At 38.2% G+C, this 10,249-nt stretch overlaps 1 long non-coding RNA gene across 6 annotated transcripts; it reads right to left on the bottom strand.

The window, feature by feature from the left end:
* Nucleotides 1–1,285: 1,285 nt before the first annotated feature.
* On the bottom strand, nucleotides 1,286–10,024 carry LOC131332053 (uncharacterized). 6 transcript variants are annotated; one of them, XR_009201584.1, is made up of 9 exons: nucleotides 9,813–10,024; nucleotides 8,748–9,369; nucleotides 8,527–8,608; nucleotides 5,856–6,695; nucleotides 5,165–5,687; nucleotides 3,239–3,306; nucleotides 2,901–3,144; nucleotides 2,678–2,801; nucleotides 1,286–1,600 (listed from the first exon to the last, which is right to left on the bottom strand). It is a non-coding gene; the product is annotated as an uncharacterized LOC131332053 (long non-coding RNA). The 6 variants fall into 6 exon arrangements; XR_009201582.1 differs by lacking the exons at nucleotides 5,165–5,687; nucleotides 5,856–6,695; nucleotides 8,527–8,608; nucleotides 8,748–9,369; nucleotides 9,813–10,024 and adding an exon at nucleotides 3,960–5,107 and having other exon boundaries at nucleotides 2,928–3,009; XR_009201581.1 differs by lacking the exons at nucleotides 5,165–5,687; nucleotides 5,856–6,695; nucleotides 8,527–8,608; nucleotides 8,748–9,369; nucleotides 9,813–10,024 and adding an exon at nucleotides 3,960–5,107 and having other exon boundaries at nucleotides 2,901–3,009.
* Between the last annotated feature and the right edge of the window lie 225 nt (nucleotides 10,025–10,249).

Here is a 10,249-nt window from a genome sequence, read left to right on the forward strand (position 1 = left end):
GTCATCATACATTTTTATCAGAAGGCTATATGTTTGGGTTGGATGATAAAGAATAGAATTCAGTGCATGTGGTACAAACTTCTTTCTTAACACTATGGTATTGGCATTTGTAAAATTTTGGGAGAAAAAGAAAAGAATTAGTCTTATCAGAAGAATGACTCTGGTTCAACCTCTCATCCATCCTATAGGTAGACACTCGAGATCCTCTCTAACAGGTTTGAAGAACAGATACTTGCGAGGGAAGTCGTGCAGGAATGAATAGGTAATACAGACCACCACATTGATTTCAACTGAGCAGAAGAACAAACTCTCAATGTCACAAATTGAAGTATATTAGTCACAAATTGAATATGTTAGACCTTTCCCGTACATCTAATTTTCACCATAACTTGGTTGAAGGTTTATAACAGAAAAACAAACACACACACACACACACACACACACACACACACAATGTGCACACTATTCAGCGGTTGGGACAGATTTGTTGAAGAAGGGTTATTGGCCCAAAAAAATATGCCAGATACATAATCACTTACATCATATAAACAATCTCCAAAGCTTGTCCTCAAGGGGGCAATTAAACACAATTTAACATTTGTTTGTGTAATCTCTACTCCAAATTACAACAAATATCAGAGTTATTAGCATCGCACGGGCCCAAAACTGTGGTCTTCCCGGGTGAGATCCCAAAACCGTGGTAGAACCTCCAAAAATTGAATGCAGAATTACAAAGGAAACGATCCCAATTGACACAACCCCCTTCCTTCGATAAAATAAGCTTCCCTTGCTTTCATCTTGACACATACAGTGTTAAGCAAAGCAAAACATGGTTTCGTGTCTAAGGCCGACATACAACATATAGAATTCGAAACTCCTATTAGATTTAGTACCACCAAGTTTACAGGAATAACATAACAAATAATGCCAAATGAACATAGAACGCAGAACAGGAATATATGTATGATGATGCTTTTGAACTAAAAGAATGCACTTAATAATCCACATTCATCCAACTCCCAAAGCAATACCTCAATCTCACTTCCTCGACCAGATTGAACGGCTAAAATTCTTATCTCTAGCGTTGGCAGATGGTAAACATTGATGAAATCTGTCTTAATAGAGTCTCAATTGAATTGGGATTTTTGGAAATTATCTTTTTGATTAGAAATGAATACGCTTTGTAATCATTTTGTTTTAACCTAAGAAATAGAGAAACTTTTTAGGAATTTATCCTACAGTAAGATGGGAAACGCATAACAAGAACACCACTCAAAAAGAGGCGTAGACAAACTACAAACATGTAACAAAATGTTCTTCCAGCCTTCTAACGTGCACAATATTTTATTGTTAAAAATGAATTTGCATTACCTCCCTCCACAATTGTGCTTCTTTGGCACATCCATTTCAAGGTAGAATGGGACATCTTTGGCGAACATCTCCTCTGCAATTATCCTTGCCCAGCAAACAATATAGGGATAGTTGCTTAAGACAATGGGTCTTCTACAGTTGCTTGAGATCAAGCAGAGATAATGAACTTTAAGTACATCCACACTATCTCCATGTTAAAGTTTCATACTAAATTCTGGCTTGCGCTTCCCTACAAAAAAAACAGTTTTGGATTAATAGGGTATATATTCATCTAAATGTGGTACCCTACTCTGTTAGTCCTTTTGCTACTCTCTTTTGTGGTATCATGTAATCATTAAGATACTACTACAAATTCTAACATAACCACAGCCACTATAGCACAAAGCAAAATCAATAATATAAACAATTGCCCGGATGGAGAACTGCCAAAATGAAAAGCGAGCTATGAACGACAAACTCAGGGCAATAAAATAGGTAAAGCTACTTTTTAACTAAATGTATCGAGCAATCCTAACTTTGTGATGCTGGATAGTCCGATCTTTTGCCCTTCGTAATTACTTCAAGTTATATTCATTCATTAAAGAGTCTTGAATTATGTCTTTTCCCTAACATGTTGACCTATGTTCTTCCAATCTCCATTCAAATCACAACATGACATGCTCTTCCTTATGGGTTATCTTAACTTATGCTAAGATTTAAGTTTCACCGATTCAGACATGTGACATGACAATAGCACAATACCCGTACACTATACAAAAGGAGAGCGCGTTGGGACATGTTAAAAAGCCATATTCATGTATTGACATGTATGTTGAATGTTACACTGAAATTATGTAAAGACAAAATTAAGGCTCTAATTATAGTAACATTACCATAAGTGCCTTCATTCCCTAATGTCATAACAGAACTCTAATTTTTTATTACCTTATTTGTGAAAGTGTTCCAACTTCCAACAAAAAGTGTGTAATCATTCATCTTTGGGATGATAACCAACCAACCATTATAACTAACACAAAAAGGAGACACCCATTAGCTTTAGCTGGACCATACTATTTCATTTGACACCCCGAGCTCATTGTAGATTTCCTTTGGATGCATCGGTTTTTAAAGTCGGGCATGTGTCCAAAGAATACACGGAAAGTGTCGCCGTCAGACACCAGTACATACCTCTTACAACGGGTCCGTCCTTCATAGGCTATAATTCATCTATGCTGGGTTCTTGCAATAATTGGCCAGTGCAAGTTTTTGTGCAAACAACAGTTTATATAATATAGCAGTTGCATTAACAAAGTCAATAAGCACTAACCACCAAGGCTATTCAAACAAAGAGCTGAGGATGATGGAGTGGTTGATAGACACGCATGTACTATTTGTGGCGGTATTCCTCAAGACTTGTACATATAGATAGATTCATAACTGCGACCAAGTCTCTGGATGTTGCAAAAAGGATCATGACGTATGCCAAGGGAAGACTGACTTAGAATACAAAAAAACCAAAAGCAATATCCCCTATAAAACCCTGGATACACACAGTACCACATGAATTCAAAGGTCACCTTCTAGAGTACCAGAAATTTGGATAGTCTTCTCTGTAGTCTCCAGTCTATGTTCAAGGATATTAACTTCGCCCCCAGATAGCTGTTTTGATTAAGAACCAATCAATGACAATAAACTTGGGCCTGGCTCAACATTTGAAAACAAAATAGAAGGCTGCAACAGCCTCGTATAACAAACCGTTCTTGAACAAGATTTTAATGAGTCGAGCATGAGTAACTGTGCAGGTTTAGTAAAATCACAGGTTTTAGGTGAATGTCACAGGTTTATGAGTTTCTCGTATGATTCGGAATTAGTTATGCCAAATTCTTACCTTCTTTGGTTCTCATCTTTGGCCGCCTTCAGCATATAGAATTTTACAAAGTCCAGTTCAAAAAGCACCTGCCCAAATTCAAGACATCAGTAGAAGATAAAAGAGATAGTGTACAAATGTCGACGGAGACACTACAAGTATCATTGATTTAATTTTCTCACTTCTGCGTCAGAAGTTTGCAACAAATAATCAGCAAAATGTGATAACAATTCAATGGTCAGTGTCTTGCTTTGTTCAAAACTATGAAAACATGAGTTGTTGTTGTGATATTGAGGAACGGACACGGACTCAACAAGTTGTAAATAAAATTGTCAAATTTGTAGTCGGTTCGCACCAAGGGAACAGAAACCCCTTAAATCCAACACCAAAAAATGTTGAGGAATTCCATCGAACAGTTGGTCTACATAACTCAAAACAAGTTCTATCGATGTTTACAACTAACGCCAATGGATGCATAGACCATGGATAAGACTGAACTTATTGCGCAAACACGCAAAAAAGCAGTAACTAATTCTAAATAAAACCATCAATGCGTGGTCCCTTGGCACAAAGAGAAAAGAAACCCCTTAAATCCATAAACCCAAAATGTTGAGGAATTTCATGGATCAAATGGTGTACCTAACATTAAAAAAATGGAGGCTTTTCTTTGGGATATCAGTCTGCTATTGATGATTAAAAGAAAGGGCGATGCAATCTAGACAATGGATAAGATTGTACTTACTTTGCACTGTCTGCATCTAGTGTTGGGGGCCGGAATTTCGGCAGCCAAGAGAGATTTTCCGTATCAGTGATAACTGAATGAGAGGGGCAAAGATTGAGAGGTTTGATGAATTTTGTCGACATTGAAGAGGGGGCGAGAGAGTTGGAGGGAGAGTTTCTGTCCGGTGAATGCGATCATTGAAGCACTTGAAGTAGTTTGGGGGCCGTTTGTTATTTCGATTGGACATACGTGACGTTTGGAGTGTGAAGAAGGATAGATGTCGCTTGGACTTTGGAGTCTTGAGGAATGAAGTTGTGCTTATGATTTTGGAAAATTTTAAAATAACAAAGGGTAGTTTAGGAAGAGAAAAGTCGACAAACATGTCAACCTTTTATAACCAGTATAGAATAGATATAGATAGATAGATATAGAAGTGTTTATAGTCATGCCCATTCAAAGGCATGACATACCTGCATTCAGGAGTTCTTACGTTTTCAGTTAAAATTTCCTTGAACTAGATGCATAAAATTCTTTATCGACTTTTTGATATTTCTAATTGCCAAATAGCAAGGCGTAGTCTATGACAACAAGCACTATGACAACAAGCAGTCATTTCATATTCAGATTTTTTCCACACAAATAGGCGAACGAGCATGAACAAGAGATGATTGGACAAATCGATGACACAGGTGCAAGAACACTCAGTAACATTCCCGATTAAAAGGATCCCCAAAACTCTTAAATAGAAAGCAAAAAAGTCGAGTCAGGCCAAAAACCTGCTGGTGACAAGGAGGTATAATCACCATGTCAAAAGCTGAAGTACTTAAAACCCCAAGTACTAGTTCTTTGTCATCCTTAAAAAGGTAGAATGGTAATTGCAATTAGTGAGGACTAAAAAGAAGATTTACATGTCATAGACGCTCAAAAATACTCCACAGATGTCACAGACACGCATCTTCTGACCCGTCTATGAGATCATGAGATTTTCCAGATTAGAATGTGTTTATGATACAAGAAACAATCAACACTACAATTTTGGGGTTCAAATAGACTTCACTTTGATGAAGGCAACAAAATAGGAGGGCGGAAGCTAAACAAAAATCTGTACAGTCAGAGAGGTAGAAAGGGACTTTAACTTTGATCAAAGCTTAGCTTTGTGTGTGTGTGTGCGCGCGCGCACGTGCGCACGTGTGTGTGTGTGTGTGTGAGAGAGAGAGAGAGAGAACCTGCATAGAAAACTTTATGAATTTAGAACCATGTCTGTGCGTGGGGAAGGAGTAGGGTGGGTTTTGGAGCAAACTGTTTTTTGTGGGAGTAATGCGTGGGGAAGAAGAGAAAGGAGTTGGTTGGTTTTTGGAGGGAACTGAACGTGGGGTGTGAGCTCTTGGTTTGTAACTGTCGTAACAAGTGTTACTTTTTGATTAGGTGATTTTTTAATGAGGGTATTTTTTGAGTAGATAAAAGTCTTCTTGGCTTCAATCCGTCCTCGACTTTAGAGGCAAAAGACGGGGCTTTTTTCATCCTCATTGCAATCTAACAGCAAATTCACTGAAATTGACCCAGGAACAAACACACAGGATAAAATAGGGGATAAGTACTGAAGCAGTACTAAACAAAGACCAAATTTGCAGTGAAAGAACACTAATTACAAACCTTCATACATTTATAGACGTGAGACTGGCATTGGGGCAATTTCAATACCTTCAAATGGCCTACGCCGAGGAGAAATGGTAACGCTTCCGTGTCAATCTCAAATCAAGAGCAGTGTAACACGAATGTATTACCATTAGGGTACCTCATCATACCAGTTAAGTAATTAGCAAATAAGCAGAAAGCTATTATGCTTGCAAAATTGGACTTGCACACGCATCGTGTGTACCCTGAGTCCCTGACCTCTAGTGTGAAGAAATACATTACCCTTTTGCATAGCCGAAGCATCGCCAGCCCTTCCAATACCTCGTTTGCACAGCCGCAGCGTCTCCAGCCCTCCCAAAACCTCGTTTAGCTTCTCCGGCAACAAAATACGGGTGCAGAAGCCGAAAAAAATCTGTACAATTAGAGAATCAATCCAAGACCCAGCCCCACTAGGGAGGTCGTGGTTTAAAGGCCTCTAGATAAGGAAGAGAGAAAACAAAACAAAAAAATGAATCTGAAATAGCTTCTCTCCTCTTCTAAGACCATCTATTGATTGTTCCTCTCTTCCTGAAAAATTAATTGAGAGGAGAGCACTACTGAAACACCCATTTGAAAAAAATTCAATGCATCAGGCAGTCAAGCTAGAGATATTCCCTATAGACACTCTACATAAGCTATGCATTAACCATAGCCTCTCAATGTCTGAAAGCCTAGTCAACACAAACATGTTCAAGTTCCACTAGAAAACTGTTTTTCTCCAAAGCCCACTCAACAAGAACCTGTTCAACTTCAACTGAAGAATAGTTTAATTCACCGAGTCAATTAAAATCCATATTTATTTGCCCGGGTTAAATACCACTAGAAAACTGTTTTTCTCCAAAGCCCACTCAACAAGAACCTGTTCAACTTCAACTGAAGAATAATTTAATTCACTGGGTCAATTAAAAACCATATTTATTTGCCCGGGTTAAATACCATGCTTTCAACTGAAATCTCAATCAAATGGCAATTATATTCAAGTTTTTCGACCTCAACCTCCAACAACCAAGGGTCTAATAAGAGAAGTCATTATACTTACAAGAACTAAATATCATAAAAAGGCAATTGTGACTCCAGCAGAACCTGAACAGGAACGTAATCCGATATACGAATCAGAAGGCAGAGAAGATGAATCAAGTAAACCATATTGGACATGTCACACAATCATACACAACTTTAGGTTTAATATAAAAATCCGAAAAGTGAGAAATAAACACAAGTTTAAGCATCAGGTCAACAAGAACCTTAAAACGTACAAGCACAAGTTATTGAACAAGAATGACATCACATGACTCCAAAAAGAGAAGTATAAATTGATAGATGCATGCAAGGCACATAACGACAACCCGTAACAAATTAACGAATTTTCAAAACGTAAACATTTTGACATGTTATGTGTATATTGTTGTTGTATGTGTATATTGTCGTGCCCATTTAAAGGCATGATATGCCTGCATTCTGGAATTCTTATGTTTCTCGTTAAAATTTCCTTGAACTAGATGCATACAATTCTTTATTGCTTTTTTGTTATTGGTAATTGCTAAACAGCAAGGCCTAGTCTATGACAAAAAGCAGGCATTTCATATTCAGATTTTTTCCCACAAATAGGTGACCGAGCGTGAACAAGAGATGATTAGACAAATCGATGACACAGGTGAAAGAACTCTCAGTACCATTCTCAATTAAAAAGATCCCCAAAACTCTGAAATAGAGTTCAAAACAGTAGAGTCAAGCCACCATATGACTGTTTACAGCCCCTAAAAGTCAGGTGATACTCAAGCTTGGTTGCACGTTAATTCCCGTTGGAGCTCAGCTCTTGTTCCAGCCAAGACCAAGGCCTAGCTCACCTCATCGAGGCTTAATGAATAGATCATCTAACATGCTAACTCGTGTGCAAATAAAGGACAAGAAAAGTTAGTAAGTTACTCTTGCAAGTGAAAATTTTCAAGGAGCGTCTTGCCATGACCAAAGGTTGAAAAGGACATTTGGCAAGTCAAATCAGAAGCCAATCTTACATATAATGCAGCTTATGGGAAGTACAGGAACAGCCAAAAAAAAAAAAAAACCCATTAGTGGCCACAATTTATGATTTTACTCACTTTCATGTGAATTTAAGGGTTGGCAGCTCGAGGATCATCATTCTAAGAGACAGCAAGCCGAAATTAAAATTCGTTTAAAAAAAGCTACGTCTAACCAAGCTGCAGCAGATCACTCAAGCACCACACGTCTGCCACAAACTACAAGCTCTAAAAAACCAAGTTTGAACACGTGTCAGATACTCAACTTGTTTACGGCCCTACTTTGGATAAGGTGACCAAAGCAATGGTCTGAAGTTTGATCACGATTCACGATGTTCTTAAACACAAGCACAATATTAAGCTGATTTGCCTAACCAGTCCATAACAAAGAACTGGTTTTTATAACTATACTTCAGCTCCCATATTGTCAATTGTGTTGGAAGTCAATCAAGAGACAAATGCAGCTGGAATTCCAATGTCAAACAAGAGAACGTCAATACAACGCCATCGTCCAATAAGAGACAGACAAAATATGGAAGAACACTCTTCCCGAGTCAAGAAAAACTCACAGATCCATATTAATTGAGAATCTCTCAGAAGCGACTGAAACATTTATACCAGCACTTGAATCACATATCCAAAGTACCAATTTTAAGTATTCAACACATACACCATAGCACTGTTAACAGGAGCTACTAACAAATTTGCAGATGACATTAATTAGGCATCCAAGGAAACAGATAAAGCAAAAGCCCAAATCCTAGATCGGAACAACAAAACTATACAACTTGGCAAACATTTTGTTTTCTATTCCATCTTAAACGAACTTTCTTCAACAAAATAAGAGGTAAATAGCCCCACAAAATCTACACAAAGATCGAATTAAATCATCTTACCAGAAGCTCAGCTAACTTCTCACGGACTTGCATATAGCCCAAGTTAAGCTTTCCTCCAAAATGATCAGCTAAACAGCGGTCACTAGAGACTACATAAAACATCAAACTAGCATTAGTAAAGAAGATCCTTCAGTGGATAACTAGAAAGGTAATACATTAGCCCCATAAATTTAGAGCTGCTAATAACATGATCTACAAGCGTAAAACAGAAAAGGACGCACATTCTTTAGCTGCAAAAGTTTATCCTCCAAAACTGGGTGAAAAGCCTGCGGGCAACAAGGAGGTATAATCACCATGTCAAAAGCTGAAGTACCTAAAACCCCAAGTACTAGATCTTTGTCGTCCTTAACAAAGTAGAACGGTAACTGCAATTACAGAAGACTAAAAAGAAGATTTACCTGTCCTACCTAGATGCTCAAAAATGCTCCACAGATGTCACAGACACGTAGCTTCTATTCGGTCTATGACACCATGAGAATTTCCGGATTAGAATGTATTTATGATACAAAAAACATAAACAATCCAATTTTTGGGGTTCAAACAGACTTCACTTTGATGAAGGCAACAAAATACGGGTGCAGAAGCTAAACAAAAATCTGTATAATTAGAGAGGTAGAAAAGGGAACGTTTCGGAAGCTCGCGTCACTTCCCAATTCCTCCCTTCCTCATCACCTGGAAAAGTCTCACGTCTCCGTTATCTCCCAAATTTCGGTTTGTAATCTCCAACCGCTGGTGGTTGTTGGCAACGCCGTCGAGGCTGATCTTCAGAACTGGGAGTTGTCTTGTGCTGATGTCCGCCAGGGCGGTTTTCCGACGGTTGTATTGAAGCCGCAGAGACAGAACCTAATAACAGAGAGAGAGAGAGAGAGAGAGAGAGAGAGAGAGAGAGAGAGAGAGAGGCACATACGATTTTGTCAATCTCTTTTCAATATAGGCGCTCGTTGAACCCACAAAAATCTTTATATTCGTTTCGAGCAAAAACAAAGTAACTGATCTTATTAACTACGGAAACAAAACAAAAAATGTAGGGATCAGTTCCAAATCCGAAGGGGAAAAAACGAACTTTGTAAATCAAACCCGAACCTAGGAGAGAGATAGAAAGAGAGAGCGCATTGAGCGAATTAACAGTTTCGAGAACAAAACAACCCAAAAAGTCACACCTCTCAAACAAACTAAAAACACCCAAACAAATTCTCACGGAGTTACCTACAGAAATCGTAAGCGAAAAGGTCGAGCAGAAGAAGCAAACGAAGACAAACATGAACCGCTCTGGAGCAATTGCCAACCTGCATTATCTCCTTCCTCCTTCCTCCGAGAGAGAGAGAGAGAGGGATTTTGAAATTGGAAACGAACCCCTCCGGAACAAAACTTGTACGAGAAGAAAAATGCTCCCAAACACACCTTCAACGGTACGATTCGTTGCATTGTGCACAGACACAACCGCTTCTCTTTCTCTCTCTAGAATGTGTTGAGAGAGAGTACAAAAAAGTTAGGAGTACTTGCATGACGGAGGATTTAGGAGATCCACGAGCGGTTTAACATAGGATCTTTGTAAATTGCTTGCGACTCACTTTTTCTTATTTTGTCCATATATACTGTATATAAAATAAATAAAAACAACTCGTTGGTTTAGTTTTTGCGACTCATTTTTTTATTTTTCAATTTGTCTCGAAAAATTATGATTTTAATCTAAATATTTTTAAAAATATGCAAGATAAAGCCG

Source organism: Rhododendron vialii, chromosome 7a (assembly GCF_030253575.1).
Source record: "Rhododendron vialii isolate Sample 1 chromosome 7a, ASM3025357v1".
Lineage (NCBI taxonomy): Eukaryota > Viridiplantae > Streptophyta > Magnoliopsida > Ericales > Ericaceae > Rhododendron > Rhododendron vialii.